Source organism: Sapajus apella, unplaced genomic scaffold, assembly GCF_009761245.1.
Source record: "Sapajus apella isolate SASKATOON/1434 unplaced genomic scaffold, GSC_monkey_1.0 scaffold37, whole genome shotgun sequence".
NCBI classification, from domain to species: Eukaryota; Metazoa; Chordata; class Mammalia; order Primates; family Cebidae; genus Sapajus; species Sapajus apella.
The window spans coordinates 20,982,397-20,998,037 of NW_022436977.1; the positions used below are offsets into that span (position 1 = coordinate 20,982,397).

The 15,641-nt window shown below is 41.2% G+C and overlaps 1 protein-coding gene and 1 long non-coding RNA gene across 9 annotated transcripts in view; both read left to right on the forward strand.

The window, feature by feature from the left end:
* Window positions 1-8,160, forward strand: part of LOC116564484 — a 12,419-nt gene extending 4,259 nt beyond the window's left edge. The window contains exon 2 of the long non-coding RNA XR_004274921.1: window positions 8,068-8,160. This is a non-coding gene — a long non-coding RNA (uncharacterized LOC116564484). The remainder of the gene's footprint in view (window positions 1-8,067) is intronic.
* FRMD5 (FERM domain containing 5) overlaps window positions 1-15,641 on the forward strand; it is a 330,792-nt gene that overhangs the window by 192,965 nt on the left and 122,186 nt on the right. The window lies entirely within an intron of this gene.

Genomic DNA, 15,641 nt, shown 5'->3' on the forward strand with positions numbered 1-15,641 from the left:
CTTTCTTTCTTTCTTTCTTCCTTCCTTCCTTCCTTCCTTCCTTCCTTCCTTTCTTTCTTTCTTTCTCTCGCTCTCTCGCTCTCTCGCTCTCTCGCTCTTTCTTTCTGCCACTTTAGAAGGCTGTTTCACTTGTCTTATTAATGCTATGATTCTTAACCTATTTTAGGTCAGGGACTCCTTTGAAAATCTCATGCAAAATCCTCTCCCACCACTGAAAATAAATATACACAAAGTTTTACCTACAAAAACCTTTGGTGTTCCACATGTTAAAAATATCAAGCCTGTGGCTGGGCATGGTGGCTCATGAGAGGCTGAGGTAGGCAGATCACTTGAGATCGGGAGTTCAAGACCAGCCTGGCCAACATGGTGAAACCCCGTCTCTACTAAAAATACAAAACAGTTAGCCAGGTGTGGTGATGCACGACTATAGTCCCAGAATCTCTTGAACCCAGGGGGCAGAGGTTGCAGTGAGCTAAGTTGGTGCCTCTACACTCCAGCCTGGGCAACAGAGCAAGACTCTGTCTCAAAAAATAAAATAAGATGAAATGAAACCTTATAGATGTGGTGGCTCATGCCTGTAATCCCAATACTTCAGAAGAATGAGGCAAGAGAGTTGCCTGAGCCCAGGAGTTTGAGACCAGCTTGGGTAACACAGGGAGACCTCATTTCTACAAAAAAAAAAAAAAATTACAAAAAACACTTACCAAGCACTCCCAGGATGTCAAGACTGCAGTGAGCCATGATCATGCCACTGCACTGTAGCCAGAGCAACAGAGCAAGACCCCATCTCTTAAAAAAAAATTAACTTAAAAAATATTAAATATAAAGATAAACATATCTAACCTTGTAGATGCTAGGAAAATGTAAAGTATGTTAGGATGTTAATGTTCATTTTGATCAGCAGACAGAGGACTTGAGGGTTTAAAAACATTGTTCTCAAAACAGTAAATTTGTCAAATGTTTACATTAACTGCAAATGAAATTCTGGGCCCTGCAGTATCATAAAATTAAAAGCAGAAGTTTATACATATAAGCACACCTTGGAGATATTGCAGGGTCAATTCCAGACCACCACAATAAAGTGGATATTGTAACAAAGCAAGTCACAGATATTTTGGTTTCTCAGTGCATACAAAAGTTATGTTTCACTATACTGTAGTCTGTTAAGTGTGCAATAGCATTATGTCTGGAAAATTTAAAAATACTTTTTTGCTGAAAAATGCTAACAATTAGCTGAGCCTTCAGCGAGTTATAATTTTTTGGCTGGTGGAGGGTCTTGCCTTGATGTTGATGGTTGCTGACTGGTCAGGGTGATGGCTACTGAAGGTGAGGGTGGCTGTGACAATTCTTATAAGACGACAACCATGAAGTTTGCCACATCAATGGACTCTTCCTTTCATGAAAGATTTCTCTGTAGCATGCAATGCTGTTTGACTGCATTATACCCACAGCAGAACTTCTTTCCTTCTCCAACCCTGCCACTTCTTTATCAACTAAGTTTGTGGAATATTCTAAATCTTTGTTGTCATTTCAACAGTGTTCACAGCATCTTCACCAGGAACAGATTCCATCTCAAGGAACCACTTCTGTGCTTATCCATAAGAAGCAATTTCTCATCCCTTCAACTTTAATTTTGAGATTGCAGCAATTTAGTCACATCTCAGGTTCAACTTCTAATTCTAGTTTTCTTGTTACTTCTACTACCTCTACAGCTATTTCCTCCACTGACACTTTGAAACCATAAGGGTTGGAATCAACCTTTTTCAAACTCCTGTTAATGTGGATATTTTGACTTCCTCCCATGAACCACAGATGTTCTTAATAGCATCTAGAATAATGAATCCTTTTCAGTTTTTCAATTTACTTTGCCTAGATCCATCAGAGGAATCACTATTCATGGCAGCTATAGTCTTATGAAATGTACTTCTTAAAAGAAGACTTGAAAATCAAAATTACTCCTTGACCCCTAGGCTACCAACTGAATGTTGAGTTGGCAAGCATAAAACAACATTAATCTCCTGTACACCTCCATCAGACTTCTTTGGTAACCAGGTAAGTTGTCAATGAGCAGTAATATTTTGAAAGGAATTTTTTTTTGAACAGCAGGTTTCAATAATTAACTTAAAGTATTCTGTAAACTGGCCAGGTGCAGTGGCTCACGCCTGTAATCCCAGCATTTTGGGAGGCCGAGGCAGGCGGATCACCTGAAGTCAGGAGTTGGAGACCAGTCTGACCAACATGGAGAAACCCTGTCTCTACAAAAAATAGAAAGTTAGCCGTGCGTGGTGGCGCATGCATATAATCCCAGGTACTTGAGAGGCTAAGGCAGGAGAATCACTTGAATCCGGGAGGCAGAGGTTGCAGTTAGCCAAGATCGTGCCATTGCACTCCAGCCTGGGCAACAAGAACAAAACTTCCTCTCAAACAAACAAACAAACAAAAAATTCTGTAAACCATGCTGTAAACAGATGAACTATCATCCAGGCTTTGTTGTTTCATTTATAGAGGAAAGGCATAATAGATTTAACATAATTCTTAAAGATCCTAGGATTTTCAGAATGGTAAATGAGCACTGGCCTCAACTTAAAGTCAGGAACTGCATTATCCCTTAATCTGAGTCAGCCTATCCTTTGAAGCTTTGAATCCAGGTGTGACTTTACTCCATCTGTGAAAATCCTAGATGGCATCTTCTTCCAGTAGCAGGCTGTTTAATTTATATTAAAAATCTATTGTTTACTGTAGCTACCTTAATAAGTGATCTCAGCTAGATCGTCTGGATAACTTGCTGCAGCTTCTATATCAGCACTTGCTACTTCATCTTGCACTTTTATGTTATAGAGATAGTGGTATGGTTTGGGTTTGTGTCCCTGTCCAAATCTCATATTGAAAGGTAATCCCTAATGCTGGAGGTGGGGCCTGGTGGAAGGTGATTGGACATGGGGGTGGCTTCTCATTAATGGTTTAGCACCATCCCCTAGTGCTGTTCTTGTGATAGAGTTCTCACAAGATCTGGTTGTTTAAAAGTGTGTAGCACCTTCCCCCTCCTCACTCTTTTCCTCCTGCTCTGGCCATGTGAGATGCCTTGCTTCCCCTTTGCCTTTCACCATGATTGTAAGTTCCTGAGGCCTCCCCAGAAACAGAAGCCACTATACTTCCTTTATAGCCTGCAGAACTATGAGCCAATTATAACTCTTTTCTTTGTAAGTTACTCAGTCTCAGGTTATTTCCTTTCTTTTCTTTTCTTTTTTTTTTTTTTTTTTGGGATGGAGTTTTGCTCTTTTTGTCCAGGCTGGAGTGCAATGGTGTGATTTTGGCTCACTGCAACCTCCACTTTGTGGATTCAAGTGATTCTCCTGCCTCATCCTCCCAAGTAGCTAGGATTACAGGCACACACTACCATGCCCAGCTAATTTTGTCATTTTAGTAGAGATAGGGTTTCACCATGTTGCTCAGCCTGATCTCAAACTCCTGACCTCAGATGATCCTCCCACCTTGGCCTCACAAAGTGCTGAGATTATAGGCATAAGCCACTACACCCAGCCTCAGGTATTTCTTTATAGCAGTATGAGAATGGACTTAATACAGATGGCTTCTTTCCTTAAACCTCATGAACCAACCTCTGCTAGCTTCAAACTTTTCTTGTGCAGCTTTCTTATCTCTCTCAAACTTCATAGAATTGAGGAGAGTTAAGGCCTTGCTCTGGATTATGCTTTGATGTAAGGGAATGTTGCATCTTGTGTGATCTTCTATCCAGACCACTAAAACTTTCTGCATATCAGCATGAAGACTGTTTTACTCTCCTATTATTCATGTGGTCTCTGGAGTAGCACTTCGATTTTCCTTCAAGAATTCTTCCTTTGCATTTGCAACTTGGCTTACTATTTGGCTCGAGAAGCCTAGCTTTCAGCCTGTCTCAGCTTTCAACGTGGTTTTCTCACTAAGCTTCATCATTTCTAGCTTTTGATTGAAAGTTAAAGACATGTGACTTTTCCTCTTATTTGAACACTTACATGCCATTGTAGGGTTATTAATTGGCTAATTTCAATATTGTTGTGTCTCAGGGTATAGGGAGGCCCAAAGAGAGGAATTAAATTGGGGGGAACAGCTGGTCAATGGAGCTGTGAGGACACATAAAACATTTATTAAGTTTGCCATCTTCTATGGGCATGGTTTATGGTGCTCCAAAACAATTACAGTAGTAACATTAAGGATTGCAGATCACTGTAAGAAAAATAATCATAATGGAAAACTTTGAAATATTGCAAGATACAACAAAATGTGACACAGAGACATGAACTGTGCATGTGCTATTGAAAAAATGGTACTGACAGCCTTGCTTGATGCTGGGTTGCCACAAACCTTCAATTTATTTAAAACAAAAACCAAAAAACTTAGTATCTGTGAGTCACAATAAAGTGAAGCACAATAAAATGAGATATGCTTGCACTTATATGTACACATATAGGTATACATACAGGTTAAATAAAAACTATGGCATTTTCTCTGGAAGTTTGATTTAACATTCATTTGAAATACCTTGACTCACTGGTGTGGGTGTGTTACTGTATTTCTTGTAAGGACACCTTCCTTCTTGAGAGAATGCTGGTTTGAAAAATAAATATGAGAGTTCTTGGTCCAAATTCCTATTATAGGTTAAAAATCAAATTGTTTTACAGAAAATGTTTAATCAAACCATGCTGCTAAAATACGGGGCAAAACAATTCATAATGCTGGATTCCCAATAATTTATTCATTCAACATCAGCAAATATTTATTGAGTGTTTACTGCTTGCTGGACACTGTTCTAGGCCCTTTTGTTGATCAGTGAATGAAAGAGACAAAATTCATGTCCTCATAAATTCTAGCAGGGATCCAGGGATGGGGAATAAGCAATGAACAATATACATAAAAATATGAGTAAATGATATAATATGTGTTATATTAGAAAGTGATAAGCACTATAGAAGAAAACAGAGTGGGGTAAGGAGTATAGGGACTGCTGGAGCTGGGCGGATGGTTGTAATATCAAGTATACGTATCACATACAGTAGTCAGTGTGGGCTTTGTTGAGAAGGTGAGATTGAACACTTGAAGGAAGTAAAAGAATCATTTCTAGCAGAAGAATTATAGCCAAGGGCGTAAATAAGATTATAACTGTAATGTGTGACAAACAGCAAGGAGACTAGTGTGTTTGGGGTAGAGTAGGATGATGGAGACAGTAATATGAAATGAGATCAGAAAGTTATAGGGACATTTTTAGGACTTTGGCTTTTAGTGTTAAGTGAAATAGGGAGCCATTGCCGGGTTTTAACAATCTACATCTGGGTGTTGTGTGATCATTGGAATGTTAAGAGGAGTGATTGAAAGTGGCTTACTTTTTTTTTTTTTTTTTTTTTGAGATGGAGTCTCCCTCTATAGCCCAGGCTGGAGTGCAGTGGCATGATCTTGGCTCACTGCAACCTCCACCTCCCGGGTCCCAGTTCAAGCGATTCTCCTACCTCAGCCTCCCAAGTAGCTGGGATTATAGGCACAAGCCACCATGCCCTGCTAATTTTTGTATTTTTTAGTTGAGACGGGATTTCACCATGTTGGCCAATCTGGTTTTGAACTCCTGACCTCGTGATCCGCCTGCCTCGGCCTCCCAAAGGGATTACAGGCATGAGCCACCGTGCCCGGCCTGTGACTTAAATGTTTAAAGGCACTACCCTGACTGCTGTGTTGATGATGGACTGATTAAGGGGCAAGGGTAGAGGCAGGGAGACTAACTGAGAGCAGTCTGGGCTAAAGACAATGGTGGTGGCTTGGACCAGGGTGATTGATAGTGATGGAGGTGGTGGGATGTGGTTAGATTCTGAATACATTTTGAAGATAGAAATGATACGATTTTCTGACTGATTAAATAGATGTGTAGTATGAAAGAGTAGACTCCAGGATGATTCCAGGGTTTTTGATCTGAGCAACTACAAGGATGAAGTTGCCATCAACTGAAATGGGAAAGGCTGTGGTTGGACCCCATTCGGAACAAAAGATTGAGTTCATTCTTCTGCTGTGGTATGACTTGGAAATTCTGAAACTACTTTCTATGTATCTTGGGACTGAGCACATAAGTAAAGTGAGAATAACAGGAGCTAGGTCTCTCATTGTTAGAAAAGGGAATTACAGGCTGGGCATGGTGGCTAATGCCTATAATCCCAGCTCTTTGGCAGGACAAAGTGAGCGGATCACTTGAGGTCAGAAATTCAAGACCAGCCTGACCAACATGGCAAAACCCTGTCTCTACTAAAAATACAAAAATTAGCTAGGCATGGTGGTGGGCACCTGTAATCTCAGCTACTCAGGAGGTTGAGGCAGGAGAATCTCTTGAACCCGGGAGAGGGAGGTGGCAGTGAGCTGAGATTGTGCCATTGCACTCCAGCCTGGGTGACAAGAGCAAAACAACGTCTCAAAAAAAAAAAAAGAAAGAAAGAAAGAAAGAAAGAAAGAAAGGGGAGTTACAAGTATGGAAAGTGCGGAGACTAAAATGAATCCTTTGATACTGGATTAGAATTAGAGATATTAGTGTAAACTCATGGTTTTTAATATTAAGATACAGAAATGGATATAAATATACACTCTCAAAAATACTTGCTTAACTTCATTACTGAGAATGCCTGCAAGGAATAACCCTCCAATAACGATGATCACATAACACCCAGATGTAGGTTTTTAAATGCCACTCTTTACTAAAAAAATCAGGTGCCTTTGAGAACTAGCTGATTCTGGGCCAGGGTAGATAAAGGGTAAGATGCGCCTGGGACATCTTACCGTGCCAGAAACTTTAAAAGTGCTCAAGTAATGATGACATGTAAAAAGGACAGGTGACAAATTGAAGGGGCTCCCTTTGGCCAAACCTAGGAATCTTTTAGCATCAAAATAAGGAATGAGCTGGGTGCAGTACCTGACCAGGCACAGTGGCTCACACTTATAACCCCAGCTCTTGGGAAGGCTGAGGCAGGTGGATCACTTGAGGCCAGGAGTTTGAGAACAGCCTGGCCAACATGGTGAAACCCCTTCTCTACTAAAATTACAACAGTTATCCAGGCACTAATTAACCAGCTACTCAGGAGGCTGAGGTAGGAGGATCTCTTGAGCTCAGGGGTTCAAGACCAGCCTGGACAACATTTTGAAACCCCATCTTTACAAAAAAATTACCTGGGCATGGTGACTTGGGCCTGTAATCCCAGCTCTTGGGGGGCTGAGGCAGGAAGATCACTTGAGCCCAGGAGGTAGAGGCTGCAGTGACCTTTGTTCATGCCACTGCACTCCAGCCTGAATGACAAAGTGAGACCCTGTCTTAAAACAAACACAAAAACAAAAACAATAAAATTGGATGTTTATCTTATGCCTTACACACACACACACACAAAAAAAAAACACCTCAAAATGGATTAAAGATTTAAACATAAGACCTGAAACCATAAAAATCCTAGAAGAAAACAGGGGAAAGGCTCGATGACATTAGTCTTGGCAATGATTTTTTTTTTATAGGGCACTGAAAACACAGGCATCAAAAGCAAAAATAAACAAGTAGGGCTACATCAAATTAAAAAGCTTCTGCACAGCAGAGGGAACCATCAACAAAATGAAAAAGTGTCCCTCAGAATGGGAGAAAATATTTATAGTCCATGTATCTATCTGATAAGGGATTAAATCCAAAATATATGAGACTCATACAACTCAATAACTGAAAAACAAACAACCTGATTTTAAAATGGGCATAGGAGCTGAATAGACATTTTTCCAAGGAAGACATAAAAATGGCCAACAGGTTTATGAAAAGGTGTTCAACATCACTGATCATTGGGGAAATATAAATAAAAACCACAATGAGATAGCACTTCAGACACATTAGAATGGCTATTAGAAGAAAGACAAAAGATAAGTTTTGGTGAGAATGTTTGTTATTGGTAAGAAAAGGGAACCCCTGTACACTATTAATGGGAATATAAATTAGTATAGCCATTTTGAGGGTGGGCATGGTGGCTTGTACCTATGGTTCCAGCTACTGGGGTGGCTGAGGTGGGTGAGCCCAGGAGGTTGAGGCTGTACTGAGCTATGTTCATACCACTTCACTTCAGCATGGGCAACAGAGCAAGACCCTGTCTCCAAAAAATAAAAAAGTATAGCCATTTTGAAAATCAGTATGGAGGTTCCTCAAAAATTTTAAAATAGAACTACCTCAGGGTGCAGTGGCTCACGCCTGTAATCCTAGCCCTTTGGAAGGCAGAAGGCTGAGGCAGGTGGACCACCTGAGGTTGGGAGTTCAAGAACAGCCTGGCCAACATGGTGAAATCCTCTCTTTACTAAAAATACAAAAATTTGCTGGGTATGGTGACACATGCCTGATGAAATCCTAGCTAATCAGGAGGCTGAGGCATGAGAATCGCTTGATCCTGGAGGCGGAGGTGGCAGTGAACCAAGACTGCGCCAAAGCAGTCCAGCCTGGGGGATACAGCAAGACTCTGTCTTTAAAAAAAAAAAAAAAAGTACCATGTGATCCAGCAGTCCCACTTCTGGGCATATATCCAAAGGAAATGAGTTGAAGAGATTTCTGCGCTCCCATGTTCATTGTGGCGTTATTCACAATAGCCGAGAAATGGAAACAATCTAAGTGTTCATTCATAGAAGAATGGATAAAGAAATTGTGTTAGGGTGAGGTGCAGTGGCTTACACCTGTAATCTCAGCATTTTGAGAAACTGAGCAGGAGGATCATTTGAGCTCAGGAATTCAAGACCACCCTGGGCAATGTAGCAAGACCCTGTCTCTATAAAAAATAAAAAATAGCTGCGCATGGTGCATGCCTATAGTCCTAGCTACTAGGGAAACTGAGGCAGGGGAATGGCTTGAGGAGAAGGAGTTTGGGGCTGTAGTGTCCACTCCAGTCAGGGTTGCAGAGTGAAATACTGTCTCAAAAAAAAAAAGAAATCGTGGAGCAGGTGTGTGTATATATATATATATATATAGATAGATAGATAGATAGATAGATAGTGTGTGTGTGTGTATATATATATATAGTGTGTGTGTATATATATATGGTATATGTATGTTTGTATATGTATACAATGGAATATTATTGGAATATAAGATATATTGCATTGGAACATAATATATGCATTTAATGAAATATATATACACACATATAAATGGTATATCATGTATGTATGTATATCTATATCACACATATATCTGTGTATGTGATACACATACTCCATTGTATACATATATGTGTATCCACATATAGAGATACACACACATGTGTATACAATGAAATACCCAGCCTGTAAAAAGGAGTAAGTCTTGCCGTTTGTGACAACATGAATGAAACTGGAGGGCATCATTCTGAGTGAAATAAGTCAAAGACAAATACTGCATGACCTCACATATGTGGAATCTAAGAAAGTCAAATTCATAAAAACAGAGTAGAAGATTAGTTACCAGGAGTCAGGAGTGGGAGTAGGGAGATGGGAGAATGTTGGTCAGATGGAACAAACTTGCAGTCATAAGTAAATTGTGGAGACCTAATGTATAGCATGGTGACTATAGTTAATAATAATGAATTGCATACTAGGAAAAAAGTTTTTAAATGGGTATAGAGTTTTTATTTTGCTAGATGAAGAGTTCTGGAGATTGGTTGCACAACAGTGTGAATGTACTTGACACTACTGAACTGCACACTTAAAAAAAAAACAAAGAGGCTGGGCGCGGTAGCTCACGCCTATAATCCCAGGACTTTGGGAGGCCAAGACAGGCAGATCACCTGAGGTCAGGAGTTCAGGACCAGCCTGGGCAACATGGTGAAACCACCTCTCTACTAAAAATACAAAAATTAGCCAGATGTGGTAGCATGTTCCTGTAATCCCAGCTACCTGGGAGGCTGAGGCAAAAGAATTGCTGGAACCTAGTAGGCAGATGCTGCAGTTAGTCGAGATTGTGCCACTGCACTACAGCCTGGGTGACAGCTAGACTCCATCTCAAAAAAAAAAAAATTGTTAAGATGGTATGTTATGTGTATTTTACCACAATTTTTTAAAAAATCTAAAAAGCAAAAATTAAGGAAACTTGTACAAAATATATTGAAGTCATGAGAGAAGTCATGAAAGACAAAGACTATGGAACTGCTGAAAATTAAAGAAGACTAATATGATACGACATGACAACTAAATACAATTTGTGATTCTGGATTGGATGGACCCTGAATCAATATGTTGCTTTGCAGTAATATATTGCAGCAATTGACTTAAATATGAGTAAGACCTGTGAGTCAGGTAACAGTACTGTATCAGTGTCAACTTCTCAAATTGGGTAATTACACTATGGTTTTGTTAGAGAATATTCTTGTTCTTAGGAAATAAAGGGTCATCATGCCTACAATTTCAAGTGGCTCAGAAAATAATGATATATTTATACATGATATATGGATAAAACTGATTAAATATTGGAAAATGTTAATTATCAGGGAATCTGGATAAAGAGAATATGAGTGTTTTGTACCATTCTTGCAACTTTTTATAAATCTGAATTTATTTTAAAACAAAAAATTGCAAAATGGAGTTTGATCTTGGACATGTGAAGTTCAAGATATCTATTAGACATCTAAGTAGAAATGACAAATAGGCAGTTGTACACACATTGTGAAACTTGAGACAAAGATTAGGGCTTAACTTATCAAATTTGGGGTCTACATATAAATGGCATTCAATGCTATGAGGGTTGGTAAGATCACCAAGGGCATGAACTTAGGTGGAACAGAAACAAGCATTAGGCTTTGGAACAATCCAACATTCTAACATTAAATATTTCATTATATTTGCCTCAATAATATTTATGGCTTCACTGTTAGTTGGCCAAGGTAAAGAACTTGAGATTTATTTGAAAGCAACTTGAGAGGAGGCTGGGCACAGCAGCCCATGCCAATAATACCAGCACTTTGGAAGCCCGAGGGGGCAGATCACCTGATGTCAGGAGTTTGAGACCAGCCAGGCCAGCATGACGAAACCCTGCCTCTACTAAAATTACAAAAATTAGCCAGGCATAGTGCCACATGCCTGTAATCCCAGCTACTCAGGGAGCTGAGGCAGAAGAATAGCTTGAACCTGGGAGCTGGAGGTTGCATTGTGCCAAGATCACGCCACCGCACTCCAGCCTGGGCGGTAGATGGGGACTAAAAAAAAAAAAAAAAAAAAAAAAAACTGAAAGCAACTCGTGAAGAGAGAAGAAACAGTGTTAACAGCTGAGGAATGAAATTATTGTCTGTTTGATTCCTATCCCTAGCATTTGATGACTACAGCTTATTTTCTTTTTCCAGAAGTTTTGGTGCTTGCTTGCCAGCAGGTTGTTCCCAGAGATTGCTTGTGTTCTAGAAAGTGACATCATTTTGCATGTTGGTGAGCAGCTGGATAGAAATAGGCCTGCCTATCTCACGGCAGGGCAGAGCCTTGGAATGCAAATTCTTTCATTCAAATCACACTGAACTTCCTGATGTGAAATCAGCCGTCATCTCACAAGCTGCACTCATCAATTTCCTGGTAGAAGCAGCTGTGCTGCCAGGGATAGAATCCTCTGGCCAGCCATTATTAGATCTGAAAAAAAGCACCCCTGTTTTCCCTTTAGTGCTCAAGCCTTAGTGTCTGCCAGTTTGAATGGCAGTGGAGTTTAGGGATTTGTATGTACTTAATCTGAATGAGGTAGAGAGCCTAATGGTCATGACAGAATTGACAGACACCCTCTCCATGGAGTGTTGGATCACATATGCATTGCCTCTCATCAGTCTTCCTGTTTGAAACTAATGTCAAAGGCAATGTATAGTGCTGCCTCTTAACTTTAATAGGAAACTAGAACTAGAACCCTTGCTCACCTGTGTAGAGATTTGACGTCAGAGAACTCCATCTGTCCTTTAATACTTTTGCTGTACCCTGGAAATGATTTCTTTACTCATCTTCTAGGATACATCACTCACTCCTACCAATTAATAATAAGCATATCTATATCTTGTAGACCACTTTGCAATTTTCAAAGTTATATATCTATTATTTAATCTGGATAGCAGAACTAAAAAGAAGATAGTCTTATTCCCATTTTGTGGAGAAGGAATCATAGCTCAAGATCATATACCACCTGTAAGCAACTGTGGTTTTTATATCCATGATGACCATACCTTAGTTCCACGTTGAACCCGTTGAAGAAATGTAGCTTCGTTAGTTATATTATCTAACCAAGTCTCTTTAGTGTGATGTAGGAAATACCTCACACAAAAGACCATTTTACTTTATATAACATCATGTTGTCTACCTTAAATATACATAATATTTTTTTAAGACAGGTAAAAGAGGCCTTTAAAAGGTCTACTGGAAGTAGATGGGAAATCTCAATGTCATGAACTTTGAGAAACATATCTTTTTGTTGTCATTATGGTTTTGTTGTGTTTGTTTGGAGACAACAGAAGTCACATGGAGTGTAACAATTGTTTCTTGTGGTGTGTATGATCATTCTGGTTTTTCTATAAAAAGTAGAGATAGATAGACATGTTTTCTCTTTATCATTTACAAGCATCGTCTAGATTATAAGACAGCAACTGTCACTGGTAGATTTCAATAATATAAAAACTTAACAGTAGAAGTCACGCCCAGGGGAAAAAGCCACTTACCTTGGAGGCAGAACTACATCAAGAAAGCTCAGGCGCAAGGAGACCACAGGCCAGGAGACAGTTTCTCCTACAGAGACTAGGTTCTATCAGCAATTCTGGTATTTTGCGTCATTGCCAGCAGGCACCCTGAAGGGAATGAAATGAACCACAAGAGAATGTGTTGGTAAGAATATATCCTTTGTAGTCTTACTGCAGAATGGTGAATTTCTTTTGAGTTTGATCCATTTTTCTTCCCTAGAGCCAAAAATATGTTTGCTTGAGGAATCTCAGGAGTAGAATATTTGGGTGTGGATTGGGGAGAGGATTGGGCAGAGAACAGGACAACAATGAAGGCTGGTTTTAGAGAGGTAGAGCCAAGATGCTGTCAACAAGCATAGCAGTTAGAGTATTGGGAGATGAGATTTGGGAGTTACCCTTCAGGCCTTTATCATCGTTAAGAGTCATTGTCTTTCTGGTGCTAGCAGCATTCTTCTGTTAAGCTTGGTACCCTGTGTCTTCTTGAAAGTGGGAGTTCAAACTTTCTCTTTGTTCCTTCTACTCATCATGACTAGAGTATACTTGTGCAGATATTTGTGTTTATACCTTCTCGTTCAGTGGTATTCATATTTTAATCATTGGAAAGCCTTAAAGATATATCAATGCATGTGTCTTTTTTTTCTTTTTCTTTTTCTTTTTTTTTTTTTTTGAGGTGGAGTTTAGCTTTTTTGCCCAGGCTGGAGTGCCATGGTGTGATCTCAGCTCACTGCAACCTCCGCCTCCTGGGTTCAAGTGATTCTCCTGCCTCAGCCTCCGGAGTAGCTGGGATTACAGGCATGCACCACCATGCCTGGCTAATTTTGTATTTTTAGTAGGGACGGGGTTTCTCCATGTTGGTCAGGTTGGTCTCAAACTCCCAACCTCAGGTTGATCTGCCTATCTCGGCCTCCCAAAGTGCTGGGATTACAGGCGTGAGCCACCATGCCTGGCTTGTATCATTTTTTTAAAAGCTCCCTGCATGAGCAGTATTTCTCAAACTTTAATGTTTAAATGAATCATCTGGGGATCTTGTTAAAAGATGGCTTCTGCTTTTAGTAGAACCAGGGTAGGACCTAAAATTCTGCATTTTCAACATTCAGAACACATTGAGCAGCAAATTCCAGAACAATGGTTCTCAAACTGGTGTACAATTAAAAAAAAACAAACAAACAAAACACCTAAGGAGCTTACAAAAAAGTCAATCCCTACTCAGACCAATTCAGTCAGAATCTATAGGAGAGAAACTGAGGATCTGAACATCAGCTGGATGGTGAAATCGAACTTTTTTTTTTTTTGAGACGGAGTTTTGCTCTTGTTGGAAAGCAAAAGTGCAATGGCTGGAGTGCAATAGTTTGATCTTAGCCCACTGCAACCTCTGCCTCCCGGGTTCAAGCAATTCTCCTGCCTCAGCCTCCCAAGTAGCTGGGATTGCAGGCATGCGCCACCACACCCAGCTAGTTTTTATATATATTTTTTTAGCAGAGATGGGGTTCTCCATGTTGGTCAGGCTGGCCTCGAACTGCAGTCCTCAGGTGATCCACCTGCTTCAGCCTCCTAAAGTGCTAGGATTCCCGGTGTGAGCCTCTGTACCCGGCTGGTAAAATCAAACTTTATAGCACTCATCACCTCACAGAAATATCAGTGTAAACAACTATCCATACATGGAAATACCGGCAGAAGAACTAGGAAAATCAGGTGAGCAATTAAAGCAACAGGTGTCATAAGAAAAGATACATTGAAGAGGGCAGGAAAGACAGTTTTACGTTATCCTCATCACACTTCCCCAAACCTCAGACAGCACAGCATGGCCAGAGATACCCTCTGTGTGATGGAAGAAGTGAGTACCGGACATTGCCTCGTTCCTCAACACTGGGCCTGTCCCAGTAAAACCCATCACTGGGTAGGCCCCCATGGCCCCTGACTCTAGGCCTGTACCTACTGACAAGGCTTCCAAGTCCACCACAGTGCCAAGCTAGATCCTGCAGCCCTAGGCTCCAGGCCCGCTTAGTGGACCCTGCCTCCAGGCCAGCCCCTGCAGGCCTAGTCTCCAGGCCCACCCCAGATTCTAGAACAGCCCAGAGCCAGGTTATCCCACACAACTCCAGGCTTTAAGGATGCCCTAGTGCCAAGGCAGCACCCTAGGCCTCAGGCACCAGGCCATTACCTTCAGACACGGGCTCCAGGCCAGGCTGATCCTCATGACCCCACCCTGTAGGTGAGTCTCTGCAGCCCCACACTCCAGCAGCTCTATGGTTCAGCCCTGTTCTAGCAGACCCAGGATCCAGGCTTATCACAGTAGACCCCAGCACGGGGTTGGAAACCATGGATCCAAGCTCTAGGAACACCCTTGTGGACCCAGATTCTAGGCTGCCTCTCACAGCTCCAGGACCTATGTCAGCCCTGAAAAACCTAGCCTTTAGACCAGCACCTGCACACTCAACCTCTAGGCACATCCCCATGGACCCAATTCAGGCCAGCCCCCAGGGCTCCAAGTACCATGCCAGTACCCATGGTCTCAGGTTCCAGACTAGCCCCTGCAGATCCAAGCTTCATTCCTGCCCTAACACCAGGCTGGCCCAAGACTCCAGGCCAGTCCCCATAGACCTAACCTCCAGTGGACCCAGGGTCCAGGCCCACCCCTATAGACACCAGTGCCAGGAGAGTCTCCATGAACTATATCTCCAGGTCTAATCCTGGAGACCCATACTCCAGGCCACACCTCCTATGGACCCAGGACCCACCCTACCGCCACAAACTCAGGCTCCAGGCACACCCCAGCACCAGGCCAGCCTCTCTGAAATCAGGCTTCAGCCCTTGATAGCTGCAGGTTCTTCATCCATGGATTTAACCAACCATGAATCAAAAACGTAATTAAGCCTATAATGGTTGCATCTGTACTAAACATGTACAGACTTTTTTTCTGTTCATTATTCCCTAAACAAT